This window comes from Chiloscyllium plagiosum, unplaced genomic scaffold (assembly GCF_037043375.1).
Source record: "Chiloscyllium plagiosum isolate Xiang-an unplaced genomic scaffold, Cpla_swu_hap1 HiC_scaffold_19, whole genome shotgun sequence".
Lineage (NCBI taxonomy): Eukaryota > Metazoa > Chordata > Chondrichthyes > Orectolobiformes > Hemiscylliidae > Chiloscyllium > Chiloscyllium plagiosum.
Window position 1 is genome coordinate 53,671,141 of NW_028270157.1, and position 20,322 is coordinate 53,691,462.

The 20,322-nt window shown below is 39.9% G+C and overlaps 1 protein-coding gene across 5 annotated transcripts in view; it reads left to right on the plus strand.

The window, feature by feature from the left end:
- The first annotated feature begins 813 nt into the window (after positions 1-813).
- The window catches only part of LOC122559554 (protein shisa-like-1), a 162,072-nt gene continuing 142,563 nt past the window's right edge, over positions 814-20,322 (plus strand). For 3 of the 5 annotated variants that reach the window (XM_043709214.2, XM_087997391.1, XM_087997393.1), the window contains exons 1-2: positions 814-1,425; positions 13,442-13,521. The gene's annotated coding sequence lies outside the window, so the exon portion shown is untranslated. The remainder of the gene's footprint in view (positions 1,426-13,441; positions 13,522-20,322) is intronic. The other 2 variants (XM_087997392.1, XM_087997394.1) reach the window with 1 other exon arrangement.

Here is a 20,322-nt window from a genome sequence, read left to right on the forward strand (position 1 = left end):
CAGCCTCCACTACTTCCTCTGGCAGCTCCTTCCATACATGCACCACCCTCTGTGAAAAAGTTGCCCCATAGAACCCCATTTAAATCTTCACCTTAAACCTATGCCTGCTAAAGACTCCCCCTCCCTGGGGAACAGACGTCATTTATTTACACTATCTACACCCCTCATAAACCTCTGTAAGGTCACCCCTCAGCCTCTGAAACTCCAGGGAAAATAGCCCCAGTCTATTCGCTCTGTCTGTAATTCCCTGATAGTTGCCTAGCATTATCTCTTATTTAAATAATAATAGATTCTCATAAGAAAACAACTGGTGTCAATATAAACAAGTTGATGTGACCTTTGCTGTTCCAGATGTGGTTTTCAATGCTGTAGCTCTTTACTGGATGCAGGTGAAAGAAAACAACAGAATACTGTCCTTTACAAGCAGCAAAACGTCTGAATCATTTTCCCTGGAGAATAACACACAAAATTTGTCTCTAAGTCATGTTGGCAGCTTAATTAGTGTCTTTCCTTAACTAACAAATACAAGTCAAATCAGTAGGCAATTGAAGATCAAACACTAGATCCAAAAAAGCCTTCCTTTCAAAATGAATCCTATCTAATGTAGGGTGAAATGAAAAGGAAAACTGCCTTGAATCTTACAAAGGCAAACACAGGACTTTCAGTGGTTGATTCTAGTGTTGGAATGGTTTCCCTCCTGTTTGAAATGTTCAGAGTTGCTTCCGCCTCTGCCTTCTCAATCCCTCCCCATGAGAGAGAGAGAGAGAGACCGTAAGCATGATTGCTCGATGCACACAGGCAAAATATTTTCAATCTTGTCCTTATCAGCTTTATCAGGAAACAGCATGATTTGATCTCGCGCTCTCAGCCAGCTCTGTAAATCCTTGATTTGTCTGCCGATTTTGCCATTTTTTCTTTATCTACTCTTAGTGATCAATGAAATAAGCAAACAAGGAGAGAGAGAGAGAGAAACAGCCAAGAGGGATGTACTCAGGTGAGGTTGTGGAATAACAGCTGTGTGGAGACAGACTGCCCAAACAGAACAGACTTACACATCTGCACTTGAAAGGAGGGAGAGAGAGAGAGAGAGAGTGCACTGGCTCTGAGGGATTGGGAAGAACGAAATGTTGGAACTGGTTGCTCTCGCCTGACCCCCGACCCTAGCATTGGTGCCAGCCTCGTCTGTGTCAGGTTGGAACTGCTAATGACAGCATTAAACGTCTGAGCTCAGATGTAAAGGCTGTCCGTTTGCTTTTGCATCGCCTTTGATCTGAATATGGACTAGAATGGATCAACAAGACCACTGGGGAGAACAGTCAGTTACAAAAAAGAAACATTAAAACATATTTCAAAGATTTTATTGAGATTATATGCCGGACTGCAATAAAGCACCAGCCCTGGTTATAATCAACCAACTGCTAACAGGTACAGAAATTTTCTTTGTCTTTATTGAAGCTTTTTGCTTGTTTCACTGTGCTGTAAAAGCTGTTCCTTTGCTAAATGCTAGAGATTGTTGCCATAGTGATTTGAGTGTAGTTATCGGGTACCAAAGTTTATCCAAGTAAGACACAGCATCTATCAATAACGTTTACACGATACGCGCAATATTTATAGGACTTTGCCAATAGTTCAGGAAGAAAAGACGGAGAACCATTAGCTGTTATAATGTACAGTGCGTGCCTGCTCCAATTTATATTGCAACCCGAACCAAGCAACTATAACTCTTGTTTGGAGATTTAGCTCTGTCAGTGCTGTTTAACCGGTCTGATTTCTGCAAACGCTGCCCCTGCTATGATGCAAAAATTGGACGAATTGTTGCTCCCTACCTTAAAGTGCGTTTAAAATTTAGTCTGTGGTTTCCAACAAAAGAAAATCTACTTGTGATGCTAACGTGGCTCCAATGGAACGACCTTTACTTGCATTGTTTTTGTGTACTGTACAGACGCTTCTATTAACTGCATTCTGTTCACAGGGTTACGATGCCATTTGAAATGCAGTTAGAATGAAAGAACAGCAAAAATGCATAGCTATTGGAGATGAGCAGGGGAGTTTGTGGCTTGCTTGTATGTTGGTATACAGTATACAAGACTAGAGGCAGCAGATAATTTATGTTAAGTGTGACGACCAAGTAAACAAAAGGTGTCAAACTGCTTTACCAGAAAAGGTTGTGGAGGAGTTTGGATTGGGAAGTTGATGTTGATTCACTTCAATTATTTTTGTGCCCATTTTGGGGCACCAATGTGGTGCCACATTTGCAGGTTGCTAGCAGTGATTTTGCATTTCACATCTTGGGTGTTTGGCAAAGCGAATACATTGAACACAAAAGTGACACATTTGGACAATAGTGTTTCTTTTGGTAAATGGTCTCTATATAATCCCTTTAATAGAAAGCTTCATTCTCTCAAAAAAAATTAACAGAGAATAATTTGGAATCTCCTGTCAGTCATATCTGGTGACCTGCAAGCTACATTCCATGTCGTCTCAGGACAGTCCTTGTTATGGGCTGCTCTTCATTGCATTTTGTAGGGAGGAGGATGTGAGCATTTGCTGTTGTGAATACTCCATAATTATTCCTTTAAATAACAGAAAATTCAGGCTAATTCTAAGTCTGGAGCTCTGGTAATCCAAGTAAACAACAGAAGACTTCAGAGGATAGCCATACTTTCACATGTGCCCAAATGTTGTCACTGAAAATATTACTTAAAGGAATAAGTGAGCAAGGAAACAGTTCAAAGGAGACTGGTTGAGTAGTAAGAAGAGATGTTACAATTCTAAGACTGTACCCCATTGTTATCCAAGACACCATTAAAACTTGAAAGTCGCTTCATTTTTAAGGAATGCAGTTTATATGTTACCCCTCACTTGGAAAGTTCCTGATTCAACCACTAATTCTATAAAACATATGCCAACTTGTCGTGGTAAAAAGCAAATGTTATTGAGTAATGACAAACAATCCAAATGTTTTAAAAGCTAAACATTTGTTGCAGCATTATTGCATGAGCAATTATGTTTTTCCAATCCTTACAGTATTTTAGTTAATTAGATTCAAAAATCAAAGGGAATAGAAATATTACATTCACAATGTTGAGTTGTATTTAAGTTTTATCCAATACAGCTAACCTGTAGCCATTATAATAATACCCTGTAATTCTGAACTCAGGATTTCACAAAATGTCTTCCTTAAATCCGTAAGCAGCAACCAAACAATGAGGTAATCAGTTTACACTGAATGAACACAGATTAGACACTGATAGTTACAACAGATTAAATGCTTTCAGTAATGTGCATATTGCAGACTAAAGTTCAGAAACATTTCTGCTTTTAGAAATTCCCAGTACACATTGGATGAAAAGAAACAACTCATTACTGTCTAGTACCGAAAGGCTAAAATGTGTTTGAATCATAATTACTCTTATAACAAAGTTCACCTTTTGCTTATTGCATTCCATAATTTGTATTTTATTCATGACTGTTATACATATCTGCTGTATATGAGTAGGTTATGTAATTGCTACAATTGACCAATATCAGAAACTAGAACAAAGCTGATTGGTAAAGAAAAGCAGTGGCTAACTTTTCTGTGACAGAAATGTTGCCTTATAGAAGTGGTACTTAAACGTTCACATCCACAGGTCACTTCGATGGAACAAGTGACCCTATGGATCACTTCACTCGCTTTCTCTTGTCACCACAAAATAATTCATCAGGATTAATGGAAAAATGCTGAAGCTTTTGTTGAGACATCAGTGAGCTCATGTCTGGTTCTGAGCTGAACAGCTTCGGTCTCATGTTGGAGTCTGCCTTCAGCCAATTCCACTTTATTGCTTTCTGCCTCCAAAATATTGATGATTCAATGGTTGAGTTATATGTTCATGGCATGCCAGGTCCTTCAGAGCTGAGGATCAAATATTTGGACCACACTTGTTGCGAAGACCAAACTTTTATCACAAAATGCCAACTTTGGTCAGTTCAATTTTGGACCAGACAGTGGGCACCAGTTGAACCTTTGTAGAACACAGGCAGTCTGTAGGCTTCACTTTGAGAGCCACTGCTTTACAAAAATGTACCACTCCTGTGCAAATGGAGGTGGGAAATCTCTATCATAATTACATTGCCATGATGTCTGAATCTTTCACTGTTAGCATTTAAGTTATTGGAAGCAGTATTTTTCTACAACTGAAAGGTCCAAGTAATGGGCAAAGAGCTAGGCCAGCAATTTCCTTGGGATTGCCTGTGTTCTGTCCTGCTGTAAATTTGAAAGAAACATGGTGGAAGCTCTATTTATGGGCATTAGTAGAGATTTTCCCTACTTGCAGTGAAATCATGCCAGCAGAGTGGAAATATTTCTGTCTGGTACTGCTACACTGGCATTGATCTGCCAATGTGGAAAATTGCCCAGATATGTCCAGTCCACAAAAAGCAGGATAAATCCAACCTAGCCAAGTCCTACCCTATCAGTCTATTCTCAGTTATAAGCAAATAGATGGAAAGTGACATCAATAGTTCTAAGTGGAGGCACTTGTTTATTGACAACCTGCTCACTGAGGCTCACTCTGGGTTCTGTCAAGACCACTCAACTTCTGACATCATTGCACCCATGGTACTAACATCAACAAAAATTTGAATTCCAGAGATAAAGTGAAAATGATTTCACGTGACAACAAAGCAGTATTTGACCAATCCTTAGAGTATAAAGGCAGGAGTATAATTAAGAGAGAAATCACGAGGGCAAAAACGGAATATGGGATAGCCTTGGCAAATACAGTTAAGGAGAATCCAAGGGTTTTTACAAATACATTAAGGGCAAAAGGGTAACTAAGGAGAGAATAGGGCCCTTCAAATATTAACAAGGCGGCCTTTGTGTGGAGCCTCAGGAGATGGCTGAGATTCTAAACAAGTATTTTGCATCAGTGTTTACGATGGAGAAGGACATGGAAGATATAGAATGTAGGGAAATAGATAGTGATATCTTGAAAAATGTCCATATTTCAGAGGAGGAGGTGCTGGATGTCTTGGAATGCATAAAAGTGGATAAATCCCCACGACCAGATCAGGTATACCCTACAACTCTGTGGGAAGCGAGGGAAGTGATTGCTGAGCCCCTTGCTGAGATATTTGCATCATCGATAGTCACAGGTGAGGTGCCAGTAGACTGGAGGTTGGCTAACATTGTGCCACTATTTAAGAAAAGTGGTAAGGACAAGCCAGGGAACTATAGACTGGTGAGCCTGACATTGGTGGTGGGCAGGTTGTTGGAGGGAGTCCTGAGGGACATGATTTACATGTATTTGGAAAGGCAAGGACTGATTGGTGATAGTCAACATGGCTTTGTGCGTGGGAAATCATGTCTCACAAACTTGATTGAGTTTTTTGAAGAAGTAACAAAGAGAACTGGTGAGGGCAGAGCAGTAAATGTGATCTATATGGACTTCGGTAAGGTGTTCGACAAGGAATACAGGGAGAAGTAGCCATTTGGATACAGAACTGGCTTGAAGGTAGAAGACAGAGGGTGGTGGTGGAGGGTTGTTTTTCAGACTGGAGGCCTGTGACCAGTGGAGTGCCACAAGGATCAGTGCTGGGTCCACTACTTTTCATCATTTATGTAAATAATTTAGATATGAGCATAAGAGGAATCATTAGTAAGTTTGCAGATGACACGAAATTTGGAGGTGCAGTAGACAGTGAAGGAAGTTACCTCAGATTACAACAAGATCTTGATCAGATGGGCCAATGGGCTGAGGAGTGGCAGATGGAGTTTAATTTAGGTAAATGCGAGGTAAATTTAGGTAAATTAGGATAAATAGACAAAGTCTGTTCCCTGGGGATGGGGGAGTGCAGAACTAGAGGGCATAGGTTTAGGGTGAGAGGGGAAATATATAAAATAGACCTAAGGAGCAACTTTTTCACACAGAGGGTGGTATGTGTATGGAATGAGCTGCCAGAGGAAGTGGTGGAGGCTGGAACAACTACAACATTTAAAAGACATCTGGGTGGGTATATGAATAGGAAGGTTTGGAGGGATATGGACCAGGTGCTGGCGTTGGGACTAGATTAGGTTGGGATAGCTGGTTGACATGTACCAGTCTGTTTCCTGCTGTACATCTCAATTACTCCAAGTGTGACATTAAGGATCTCTAACATTTTGGGAAAGCAAAACTTAGCAGGACTTATACACTTAATGGTATGGTCCTAGGGAGTGTTGCTGAATAAGGAGACCTTGGAGTGCAGGTTCATAGCTCCTTGAAAGTGGAATCACAGGTAAATAGGATAGTGAAGAAGGTTTTTGTTTATTGGTCAGACCATTGAATACAGGAGTTGGGAGGTCATGTTGCAGCTATTTAGGACATTGGTTAGGCCAATTTTGGAATCTCGCGTGCAATTCTGGTTTCCTTCCTATCTGAATGATGTTGTGAAACTTGAAAGGGTTCAGAAAAGATATACAATGATGTTGCCAGGATTGGGGGATTTGAGCTACAGGGAGAGGTGGAATAGGCTGGGACTTTTTTCCCTTGAGTGTTGGAGACTGAGGGGTATCCTTGTAGAAGTTTATAAAATCATGAGGGGCATGGATAGGATAAATAGACAAAGTCTTTTCTCTGGGGATGGGGGAGTGCAGAACTAGAGGGCATAGGTTTAGGGTGAGAGGGGAAAGATATAAAATAGACCTAAGGAGCAACTTTTTCACACAGAGGGTGGTATGTGTATGGAATGAGCTGCCAGAGGAAGTGGTGGAGGCTGGAACAACTACAACATTTAAAAGGGATCTGGCTGGGTATATGAATAGGAAGGTTTGGAGGGATATGGACCAGGTGCTGGCGGTGGACTAGATTAGGTTGGGATAGCTGGTTGACATGTACCAGTCTGTTTCCTGCTGTACATCTCAATTACTCCAAATGTGACATTAAGGATCTCTAACAAAACTGAAGTGAATGAGAATCTGGTGGAAGACTCTCCACTCGATTTAGTTATAACAGCACAAAAGAAGATGGCTGTTGGAGGGCAATCATCTCAGCTCCAGGACATTATTGCAGAAGTTCTTCAATATTGTTCCCTAAGCCCAACTATCTTCAGCTGCTTCATCAACGAACTTCTCTCCACCATATGGTCAGATTGAAAATGTTCACTGATGATTCCACCATGTTCAGCACCAGTCCTGTCTCTTCATGTACTGAATCAGGCCATGTTAAAATGCAGCAAGATGAGGACAATATCTCGGCTTGGAGTGATAAGTGGCAAGCAACATTTGTGCTACACAAGTGCCAGGCAATGATGAAGAGAATATCTAACTATCATCCCCTTCTGTTCAAAGCAATACAACCGCTATATTCCCCATTATCAATATCCTGGAGGTTACCATTGACTTGGAACTGAACTGAACCAGCCCACATAAATACTGTTGCTACAAGAACAATGAAAGGCTAAACATTTTTCAGTGAGTAACCTTGACCTTCAGTGCCAGTCTGCCAGTTTTAAGGCACCAGTTGGGGAGTATGATGAAATACTCTCCATTAACAGGGCAGCTTAAAAATGTTCAACGCCATCCATGTCAGAACAGTCTATCTACCACCTTCCACATTTATTCCCTCACCACCAATGCAGTGTATACCATTGACAAAATACACTGCAATTACTCACAAAGGCTTCTTGGGCAACACCTTCCAAACCCATGACCAGCAACTTAGAAGAACAAAGATCTGCTGGTGCATGGGTACACCACCATTTGCAAGCTCCCCTCCAAACTGCACAACATTTTGATTTGGAAATATACTGTGTTTCCTTCACTGTTGCTAGATCACAACTCTGGAACTCCCTCCCTCAAAGCAATGTGGGTGTACCTATACTCCAAGGACAGCTTCATTTCAAGAAAGTAGCTTAAAACCTCTCAAGGACAATTAAGGATGGAGGCAATAAATACTGGATTCGTCAGTGATACTGACATCCCATGAATGAATTTTAAAATGTTCTGAGGAATTTCTGGACTGCACTTGAGAAAGATGAGCGAAATGTATTTCGATTCTAAAATGAAGTGATAGAGGAAAGGAAATAAGATTGATTGCTCTCAGAACTTGGCACAAATTAAACAGCAATAGTGGCACTAGTGACTATAACAGGTGCAATAAGTGCATACACCTGCTGACAGTGGAAATACATAGCATGAAATGGTGGCGCCTTCATATAACATGCTATCTATTTAGACGGTTAGACATTATTTAAATAATTTCTAAAGGTGGCACGATGGCTAGCACTGCTGCCTCACAGCGCCAGGGACCCAGGTTCAATTCTAGCCTTGGGTGACTGTCTTGGATGTGGAGTTTGCACATTCTCCCCGTGTCTGCATGGGTTTCCTCTGGGTGCTCCGGTTTCATCCCACAGTCCAAAGATGTGCAGGTCAGGTGAATTGGCCATGCTAAATTGCCCATAGTGTTAGGTGCATTAGTCAGAGGGAAATGGGTCTGGGTGGGTTACTCTTTGGAGGGTCGGTGTGGATTGGTTGGGCCGCAGGGCCTATTTCCACACTGTAGGGAATCTAATCTAAAGTAAATCAGCTGATATTTTTATATTTTCTGTTCCATAGTTTACAAACTTTGGTTACGATTTGAAACTTTGAATAAAGTAGTCAGATTTTTTAAAAAAAGAAAACTGTGTTAGAAGGTGCTGTCTTTTTGAGAAAAACAGTTTTTCCAGTTCATTTGCAGAGAAGTGACTGATCGATTGTACCTTTTTGCCTCTTGCCTATGGTCTCACCATGTCAGGAATTATGCCTGGTTCATTTTTCTATTTTACTTCAGCAATCAAGAAAGAATGGAAATAAATGAAACAACTTACCATGAAGATATAATGGAGATAGTAAGGACTGCAGATGCTGGAAGTAAAAAAAAAATGGCTTTCAGGTCTTGTACCTTTATGAACGATAGATGTGAAGCTGGAGAAGCAGAGCAGGAAATGCCGTTATTTCTGCTCCTACGATGCTGTCTGATCTGCTGTGCTTCTCTAGCTCCACATCTATCGTCCATGAAGATATAATACCTGAAAGCCATTTTTTTTAAATCATAAAAGAAGAGGCTTTGAAACAACAATGCACAGCTTGAACAGAGTTCCCTTAGTAATAATGCACTGGAATTGGTACTGTTGTATCTGCTTATCTCTCTCTTGCCTGCATTGTAGCTGTCCACCTTCCCATGCAATTACATGCCCCTCAGCCACCAAAGCCACCACGCGGGAGGGTACTAAAATCTGCCCTTACAACCATAACTGGATTGCTCTTCCATTTCTTCCTGTAGCTAGTTTCAGTGTAGCAATGACAGAAGTCTGAAGTTATGTTAAATTGCATTTCCTCTCCTCAGTGTCTTGTCCAAAGGAAGAAGTAGTTCAAATTGGAAAAACCTATTTTTATTTTCCACCATTGCACCAACTAGCATTCATGGCTGAGAAAGTGAAAGCGTGCTGCCAGTTTGAAAGAGCTGTTGTTTCAAAGTGTTTGGTGAGCCTTTCTCATTTGAAGATATGCAGTAAACTAATTTAAATCCTATTAAAGTACACCAAAGTGTCATTAACAAAGAGTAATCAGAGTGTGAACGATGTATAGCTTTTCCTGCTTGCTTTCTTTCCCAGACAAAAATAAGAGCTTGCTGAACATTTTCCAAAAGTAAAGGAAAATATAAATGTATAAAAATGACAGGTATAAAAAATAAAACTTGCATTTAAAGGCTTTCATAACCAATAGACATCTCAAAGTGATGTAAAGCCAATGATGTACTTTTGAAATGTAGTGACTGAAGTAATATAAGAAACATCGTAACCACATTGTGCTCAAAAAGCTGCCAAAATCACTAGTCAGGGAATGACCAGATATTTGTGTTTATGTTGATTGAGTGATAATGGCCAAAATACCCAGGATAACTCTAAGGGCCCTTGAAGGCAGCGCCATGGGAACGTTTACATTTCCCTCATCAGGCAGATGAAAGACAGCACCTCAGAGTGTAGCATCTCCTCAGTACCACACTGGATTGACGGTCTTGGTTTTTGTGCATTTGAACCCAGATCTTTCCGACTCAGAGTCAAGGGTGCTATCAACTGATGTATAATTGACATTTAGTGGGGAAGAAAATCTCTGGACAATTGTCTCTGACACCCTCCAAATCTCCCTCTCAAAAGCAGTCCAGAATATCATATGCACCAAGTGTTACCTGTGACTCCATTTACCTGCTATCTCATCTGATCTCTGCTCTGGTCAAGAATTCTGTTCAGCTTCCTAGTAAAAGCAGATTGAGGAACAGCCCACACCAACACTACATTTCACACACCAATAGCAAAATATGATAAGTTCCCATGGAATAGAATAGTGCACACAACGTTTCTGAGGCATCACTTATTGTACAATCAAATCACCACATCAAGAGTTCGAAACGCAGTTTTTTTAAAAAAAGGATGCTAATAGACGTCACAGTTTTTAAATGCGCAATCGGTTTGAATCAGACAGATACTGGAGTCTCCAGCTCCAATTGTTTTTTTATTGCTTTTAGCCAAGAGCACTGTATTTGCGATGCCAGTGTTGCCTCTGGATGCCTGAATTAGGAAAGAAGACTTAAAGAAAAATCATACAGATTTCCTTTCCTGATTACTCATGATCCTAACTTGGAAGTATATGTTCATGAACGTTAGCAAAGGCAGATTTAAACTTAACTGCGCCGCCCTTCAAAGTTGGCAGAATCAAAAAAGTGAGGGGAGAAAAGGGACATCAGACAGTTATGATTGTTTGTGCACTGGCCCATTGAGTCAGACTATAATAATAGGGAACTATTCCAGTTATGATCCTATAATAATCATTTTCTTCAGACTGTTGCCAGGTGCTAGAAATATCTTTTTCTTTTATCTTACACCAGAGATGTCAGTCATTATGTTGATATATCTCTGATGCCAGAAGAAAGACAAATGGTATTATCACTGTAGTTTTGCAACATGAGCAGGAACTGTAACAACTAGCATTGCATCCCCCGTGTGCAACGAGTAGGTCTGTGGCATTTAGCCAGACCTATTTCTGGGTCACATATACAAGCACACACAAGTGAGGAAGATTTGAGTTTCTGTTACAAAAGAGAACCTGTTTCCCTATTAGATGTATTTGTTAAAATTGTTCAAGGACTTAGATAAAAATGTTAAATGCTTGTATAAAAAAAGGAAGCCACAAGGAGGAAGAATGAAAAAGAAGTCTGAAGAGTTGTCTCAACTAAAATGTGTATTTTATTTAAAATGTAAGTTAAAATCACAATTGTCAGAACTCACCATAAGCCTCACATATCCATGTTATTACTGAAGCTAGGAGTTGAGAAAGAGCATGTGGCAACAGGCTAAATCTAGCAGCACCCAAAGAACGTAAACATCAGATGTGGAGAGTAGGAGATGCAGATGTTGATATAGTTTTAGAGGTTAATGATGAACAATGATGACATCCTTTGGATATATGATGGACAACAATCTGAAAGCTTGTCATAAGAAGGAAATGGAAGTTTAACCAAAAATGGAGATAAAAGGGGGAACAAAATCTTAGTCTCAGAGATGTGTCTTAAATGAACTATTAAAGGAGAAATGGAGATGGAGAAGTGGAGCAATTTATGGAAAGAATTCTAAAGTGCGAGGCCTACAAGGATGGAGATATGATGAACAAATATTAAGGCAAAAGGAGCGGGGATGCACAAAAGGCCAGAATTTGAGGAAAAATTAGATTCAATATTATGTAGTATTATTATTCAGTATTATGAAGTCAGAGGAGGTTATGGAGAAAGATAAGTTGCAAAAGCAATTCAAATACAAGAATGAGAAGTCAAATCTGTGACATTAGGAACTCAAAACCAATATTGTTCAGTCAGCTATAAGGGGATGATGGGCAATTAATGATTGGCACTTGTTGCAAAATAGGTTGGGGCAGCAGAGATTTGGATAAATTGAAATTTGAAGAGATTAGTGAATGAGAGCTTGGTCATGAGATTATTGGAATGGTCAAGGTTGAAGTGACAAAAATTTATTATGTTTTGTCAACAGAATTGCTGAATGAAAATACTGGGGTCAATGTTTCATGGGTGGAAGAGGGTGGTGGTTATAGTTAGAAGATAGTTCAGAGCTTACTACAATGCTGAAGTTAAGAACAGCTTGGTTCATCTTAAAACAATGTCCAGGGAAGGAAATGGAATCTGTCACAAGGAAACAGGATTTATGGCAGACAGCTAAAACAAGATTTTGGTTTGCCTAATCTTCACAAATTTTTGCATAAAAGTCCATTAGACTACAGAGAGACAGAGACAGAGACAATCTGTAGTTGTTGTCACTGAGAGATAAGGGAGTTGAGGTTAAATTTTGGAGGTGCTCCAGAGAAAACTGAGTGAAGGCAGGATGGGGTTAAACCATGAAGTGGAGCCAAGGTAGAGGCATTCCGATGGAGCTGGACAAAAGAAGCATTGTGCTGGCAGGAATAAGTTGCACAGTCAGATATATCAAAGACTGGAGAGAGGTTAAGAGTTAATACACGCCACACAGAGTCAAAGAGGTCTTTCCAGGTTATGGTTATGTCCATTGCTGTGACCTGGAATGTCGAAAATATGATGGTGAGATTGAAAGATAAGGAGAGGAAATTCTGCCCTAGGGACATGGCAAGAGACATGGAGAGAAGTGAAAATAGTTTGGTGAGTTGACCCTGGAGAGCTATTCATCCCTTTCTCATTGTCTGCCAGATTGTCGGAGATGGGACATCCAATTCCCCAAATCTATGGGAAGTCAAGAGGAAGATGAGGGACAAAGGATGGCCTCTGAAAGCCACCAATTACTGCCCCTTGCCTGCAACCTCCCTGACTGCTTTGGCAGCTTTCCAATTCTCTGGCACTTTCCGAATCTCGAAACTGGCTTTTTAATGCCTGTCCTTGTACATTCTACAAAGGGAAAGGCCACAAAACGTATCAGCATTTGGGGACATAATCCACAGGAGTGACTTACTGTTGAACAGGCCTTGGTCAGCACTTCATTATCTTTGTCGTCACAAGAGATCATAGTCCATTTTTGTTTCAAACTTTTTTGACACCTTTAGTTTCACACCTGGAGGTATTTTGTCTCTCTAACAATCATCTTACTTTGGAATCCAGGGTTAAAAGCATCCATAGTATTTTGAAGCTCTGGCCTTTTGTAATGAATGAAAAGTTGGAAAAGTGAGATGTTTTCTGTCACATCAGGGAGGAAACAAAGACATTTGGACAAGCTCGTTATTTATTTTAACTTCTTCTGCTTCCCTCGAGAACTGTAGAGAGCATTAATCACCATCCCAATAAAGCCCATTATTCAGAATTTCCCACCTCAAGAGGCCAAGATATGGAAATGTACGCCTTTTACATACCAAATTAGAAATCTCCTTAGATGATCTCCGAATGTTCCTTTTATGTCTTCTGTCACAATGCAGGAATAAAGATGTCACTTTTGTCACTGGGAATAAGAAGTCTTGCTCGCAACTTACTTAGAAGTCCCAGACCATGAACCAAGGTACTGGATGTAATTAATTTAATTTAGTTTAATTATGCAGTTCTTGCTGTTTATGTTGCTTGATATTTGTTTTCACAGTAAGGGACCAAACGAATAAGAGTTATTTTTTAAGCAAACAGCAACCAATTTGGTCATACTTAATTTAAGTGCTGGCTTGATGTTTATAAATGTATGGGAACAGTTTATCACATGCAGATGGTGAACACATTTGTAAATGGTCAACAAATTCATAACGTTTCCTTGACATGATTCTCAATAACAATAATGGTCTACAATTATTATTTTCAATGAACTTGTTCTTTTGGACATGTTTGCAAGGTTCTCGCAATAGCTCAGTTGTGCCTTAGCCAGACCTCAGGAGGTAATACACCAGGAAATCCCAGTGTTCAAACCCTGTCTGTCCTGAGCTGATTGACTTAACATAGTGATGCTGACAATATAATTAGCTTTAATAACCCTGCCAAATCTGTTTGAGAATGCTCTATGAAGCACATTGGGACATTTTCACTTACATTAAAGAAAATGCTACATATGTGGAAGTTGTTGTGGCTGATATTGTCAGGAACCAAGCACCCAGCCAACATACCTGATAGGAATCTTGTGATTCTAGTTGGAAAGGCCATTTGTGACTTTTTTAAAAAAAATTCATTTGTTGGTGGTGGTTGTAGGGGCTCTGGCGAGGTCAGTATTTATTGCCCTTGAGAAAATAGTGGTGAACTGCTGCAGTCCATCTGGTGTAGGCACACCCTCAATGCTGCTGGGGAGTGAGTTTTAGATTTTGACCCAGCAGTACTGGAGGAATGGTAATATATTTCCAAGTCAGGATGGTGGGGAACTTGCACTGAAGATTTAAATAGCTTTAGGCTGTATCTTGCTAAAGTGTGCATCTAAGGGGAACATAAAGCTACCTTGTTTTTGAAAAAAGTAAGTATAAGGTTAGGGTGTAAGAAAAAAAGGAATCCCTTTCACAAAGGCCAAATGTCTCAAATCACCATACAGCTAAGAATGGACTTTTCAAGTTAAGTCACTGTAGTGATGTAGGAAGAAGTAGCCAATTTGAACATGCCAGGTTTCCACAAACAACACAGGGTCCACGGCCGATAATCTGATTGAGGGTTAACTATTGTTCAGGACACTCAGAAATAACTCATCTTCTCTTTGAAATGGTATCACTCAGAAACTTTCATGTTTGAGAGGGCAGATGGCTCAGTTTTACATCTCATCGAAAGAGGGCCCTTCTGGAGTGTCAGCTGTGACTTTTGTCATGAAGCTTACTAATGCTTAGGCAAGAGTGAGCAATGATACCTTCTTGCAAATTATGAAAATTATTTTAGTTTCTGGAAAAGAACCTGAATTAAATCTGTCCTCCTTGTGCTACATTAAAATTTGAAATACATCACCACATTGAATCTTTCAAGAGATACCTGAAAATGTTGACCAACTACATGTATATGGCTAGACACTTCTACATCCTGGTTTCAAATCCACCTCAGACTAATAAGATTTGAAACTTCTCTACTGTAAAGTCCTGTGCAAAAGGCCAACCTCAGTGGTTTTAAAGCCTACATCTTAAAACTGAATTAAGTACAACAGTGATAACCTCAGTCAGACTGGCACAGAATGCTGATGTAGGAAATGGGAAGGTGTCACGTTGGTGCAATGGGAAGTGTTCTCCGTGCTTGCTTTTAAAGCATATTTTGGGAGCAAAAGATGAGGGTGCAGAATTGGGATTGCTGATGCTATTATTGGGGAATTGAAATTGTCTAATTCTCCAGCAATCCCATGATCACCTCAATATGTGCAAAATGCACAACTTATTAAATGCATGAAAATTAAGAATAAATAGAAGACGTGTTACTTAAGTTACATTTTTGGTCTTGCATCCAATGGATAATTTCACTTTCATCAGTGTGGATCAGTGCCTTACTCTCATCTTTTATGGGAAGGAAACAGCTTTACATCTCCATGGATTAAATAATCCAATACATCTTGGTTGAGTGGAACATCTTCAGACTATTTATAGGGCAGTGGGTTGAAAGTGAATACTTACATGGCTTAACTGCTTTGTTTTGTTTTTGAGCTGTCACAGTAAATCTAAATAATCGAGTAAGTTCAGTAACTGAAATGAAAATGTATGCTATTTTTTCTGTCAAAGGCCCACTAACATTAAATGCATGTACAATGGTCACCTATTTGCCCATAATTTTCCTTTTGTAGTGACACTCCCTTGGAAACCTTGGGTGAGAAACTGGCCAATGCCAGCAGTGTTGATAACAAATCATTTTTCACCACCACTGGCTTGGAAAGTACTGATGAGATTTCTACTGTTAAACAAACCAAAAGTGAGAATAAAGATTAAAAAACAAATACTCAGAGTGAGCTTGAACTATTGTTCTCTGAATTTCAGTGGGGAGTACACTGGGTATGGGGAAAGATTGGCTGCTGTAGAAACTAGAAATCTGTTTTGTATTGTTGGCGCATACCAGTCCCAGCCTTTTTGACTTGAAGGCCCAAGGAGTTACATAGTTTCAAATCAGTCTAGGAAGGACATTAAGTCAAGGGCGAGAGTGATTGGACTAGAAATCAGAACACAAAATCAATACTACAGAAATCATGAGGATAAACAGAAATCAATGCTACAGATTATTCTTAGCCTTAGATTAAGTCCAAAAAAGAAATCACTGCGGAGAGAAATTTACTGTGTACTAAGATGGCTTGATAAGCTGTGATATATTGGAGATGTGATATCTACTCAAAGCAAGAAAATAAATGATTTCTTTGACATTGTTTTCATTGTTACCTCCACTGAACACATTTTATCATTTGGTTTGTGCTCTTGCATGTAAGTGATAGATTGTTATAGACAACAAGTCTGTTAAAGTTAAAGAAATAATAGATGTCAGAAGTTTAAATCATGAGCATGTTATAGCAGATATAAAATATATGGGAAATTATATCCTATTAGTTTTTTCTCATGACCTGAATATTAGTAATATGTTATCAGCGCCATGTTCTTTAATTAATCTGAGAAATGGTCCATTCCACTAACACGCAGCCGGCTATTTCATCCGATTTAAATATAGAAAATGTAGAGATATCTAATATAGAATGAGAACTGTATGACTGATATAGCCATAAATCATTCCTCTAAAACATGTTTTTTGATTCAAGTGTATATTTATTCCATCACTAATTTGGAAAGTTATTTCCCTCACTTTTAATTATTTCACTAATTATAAAGTGCACCAATTTCTCAGCCTAGAGGTCAGAAAGATAACTCTCTTCTCAGCCTCTGTTAACAAAGCTGTACAATTATCCCTTTTATAAAGATTATTTCCCAGGGCAGTAACTACTTTTCCTGCCCTACCTCAAATTGCTGGTCATTCTGAAGTGAGCAGCCATTGTGAACTGCAGCACTGCTACAGAGCCTGTGGCTGGTGACCATACAACAATCCCAGAGCACAGGAAAAACAGGCACAGGGTGTACCTTTTCAGGGGTGGTGATTGTGGAGGTGAGAATCACAAAGGAGAGGGCTCTTGGACATTAGAAACTAGGGCAGAGTGTGATTTTCAGTAGCTATCCTGCAATGGTACAACGCCACCAGCCCCCCAATCCGTTCCCAAAATAATCCCCAGAGATTGGGGCAAATCAAAGATTGTTTCCCCAAAACTGGTAGGAAAGACAGCCAGTGCTCTCACCCACCAGTAACAGATTCCTTCAGGGTAGTGATATCGGAGATCTTTAACCAGTTGTTAAGTGACGGCTGTCAGTGGGGGCACAGTTGTAGGTGGACAGGTAGGCTTCCCTCCCAAAATTTTGTTCCTTTGATGGTAGGAAGGTGGCATAAGCCTCTGATGGCAAATGCCCACAATCAGCCCCTCACACCACCCTGACCACTCCTGTTTAGGAGCGGAGGATGCCAGGAGTAACTCAGTTTCTTTCTACTGACAGAGTCATAGAGATATACAGCACTGAATCAAACCCTTCAGTCCAACTCATCCATGCCAACCAGATATCCTAAATTAATCTAGTCCCATTTGCCAGTTTTTGGCCCATATCCTTCTAAACCCTTCCAATTCATATACCCATCCAGATGCCTTTTAAATGTTGTAATTGTATCAGCCTCCACCACTTCCTCTGACAGCTCATTCCATGCACACACCACCTTCCGTGATTAAATTCAGAATTCTTCAAGTGTCAGTTACATTTATTTTGGTCAATAAGTAATCATTGGTGACAAAACCAGAAATTGCTGGAAAGGCTCAGCAGCTCTAGCAGTTTCTGTGTTGCGAAAGCAAAATAAATTCTGCTGCCTGACCTTTCAGCGTTTGCAGCATTTTTCTATTTTCGCTTCCTTTCCAATATTCACATCCCAGTGCAGAATTCCCTCCCAAACTCTCCCACATCTCAGTCTCACATCTCTATGTTTAAAATGTTGGCTATCCATCCAAATGTTTGGCTTCATCATACCACTGTGAAGTACTTTTGGATATTATTACACACAAATGTGAACATTTATTATTGTTTCGAGGTGACAGTCTGTTGTATTACTCTCAATACAACATAATGATTTAGAAATTTAGTACGTCATTTAATTGCCACAGCTTTAGTTCGCTTATACTTTCCATTACTGGCAATTTTGCTTCAGTTTTTGTTCTTAAATAGGGTTCAATCAAAATGTAACATAAACTCACAAATCAGTATACTTAATCAAATGATAAGCACTAAAAGCAAATTAGAAGTAAATTAACAAGAATAAATGCTTTGAACATCTTGAACATAAAGGTTTATTGGACCAGAATGTGCAATTACTCAGAATCTAATGGTATCCATCAAGAGTTAGACTTACCCCTGTTCCTTTCACTAATTTTGTTCACCAAATGGTTGCAAGTGTGGTTTATTAACATCACAGTGGAGGAAGCATTGTGCTCAGGTCCTAACTAACGGAGAAGCAATAGGTGTCTTTAGAAGTAATGAGACTTAAGGATTGGAAAATAAATCAAGGAAGATCAGAAAAAAAAGGGTGAATTCAATTTAAGTCCAATTACAGAAAGGATTATATAAGAGAATCTTCCATTCTTTCTGGTGGTAAGCTTAGGCAAGAATGACACTTAATTCAGTAAGGTAGTCACAGTCCTGACGCACACCACCCTCCCTCCTCCACCAGAGTTACATTCTGGATGGAAAGGTTCACCTTCCCACCCACTGCCAATTGAGGCCCTGACTTGGCCAATCAATCACCACCATCGCTAGGACTAATCCAACTGCAGGTGGGACTGTCACAACAGCTACTTTCCTATGGGCATCTTGTCACTGCAGAGAGATGGTGGGGAGTTCCTCAACCAAAGGCAATTAGTCCCAAAGGGAAGGACTCAACATTGGGTGGGAGTGGGTTGTCTGCTAGGAGTTATGCCTCTCCCATTGCTTCCAATGCCTCTGCCTTTCTCTCCTGATGACCCTGTGACCTGGAAACGTCATTCTGGCAGCATCACTAACCTTGTCCTGGGACTTAGGAGGTGCACCTCTGCCAGCAGGTATGGCTCTCTCCATGGTACTACTGAGCAGAAGAGGCTGGCAGCTGTTGGTGGGCAGGATTTCCACCCTTGGGATCTTAAGTCCAAGGTGGTCTTCGTGCCAGCAGATTGGCATTCTGTTCAGTGGGCCTTCCCTGGAAAACGCAACACGTGGCTTTTACCAGCTCCACAGCCAACAGGCGAGACTCTTGACACCTCAACAAGATTAATTGAGACGAATAGAAAGGTTGGATTAAGCAAAGGGAAAATTGAAAATTGAAACAGAGATAACAGCGGAACATAATTAAGTGACATTTTTTAAAAAACTGGATATAAAATCCATGAACTGTAAGAGTGAGATTTCACTCATATTAATTAATTTTCAGGGTCAGGAAAAGGCTACCTGCGCTTTAATTCCTAGTCTTAGTTTAAGGTGGGTTTAAATTGTATCTGCAGCACAAATATTGCAATTTCATGATGCATGTCCATAGCAAGGTACAGCGTGAAATCATGTTTTTACAAAGCTTTGTGCTGGCACAACAACACATCACCATAATTTGCATATGCATGTTTAACCTCAAATCTGACCCTTACCTGATGATTCTGTACTATTTATGTTTAAATAAAATACCACCATTAGCCTTATTGTTATATTGAAATCAAAAGCTGTGCCATTGTTTTTCAACCCAGGATTAGATCTTACGTTAGAAAATCATTATTTCTTGAACTGCTCCCAATCTGGCAACTTTATCAGAGCAGAATCAGGTGAAAGGAGCAGCAGTGAAGCTAATTTAAAATTCTAGCATGATCACATGTGCCTGGGTTATCCCCAAATATTTTCAATCAAGATTTTCCTGGTTTGCCTCACTCCAATAAAGGAATCCAATTACATTTGAAGATTCCTCAGAAAATTTCAAGCTTCTCATTTTATTACTTCTGCACTCAATTATCCTTACTTCCTCTTCCACTAGGGCCCTGCATTCCCATGTTACCAGTTTCTTCCCTAACTTTCATGCCCAGATACATATAATGCTGAGCCATTGAACATGATGTTCCTCTGCCACTTTCTTCAACTTTGATTATGTTACATTCACACTACCAAACAACTCCTTAAGCTGCACACTGCATTGATGTAACCACACACTTGGCACCACATCCACAAGCATCCACTCCCTCCACTATTGATGCTCAGTAGCAGTAGTGTGAACTATCTACAAGATGCAATGCAGAAATTCACCAATGATCCTTAGACAGCAACTTCCAAACCCATGACCACTTCCATCTGGA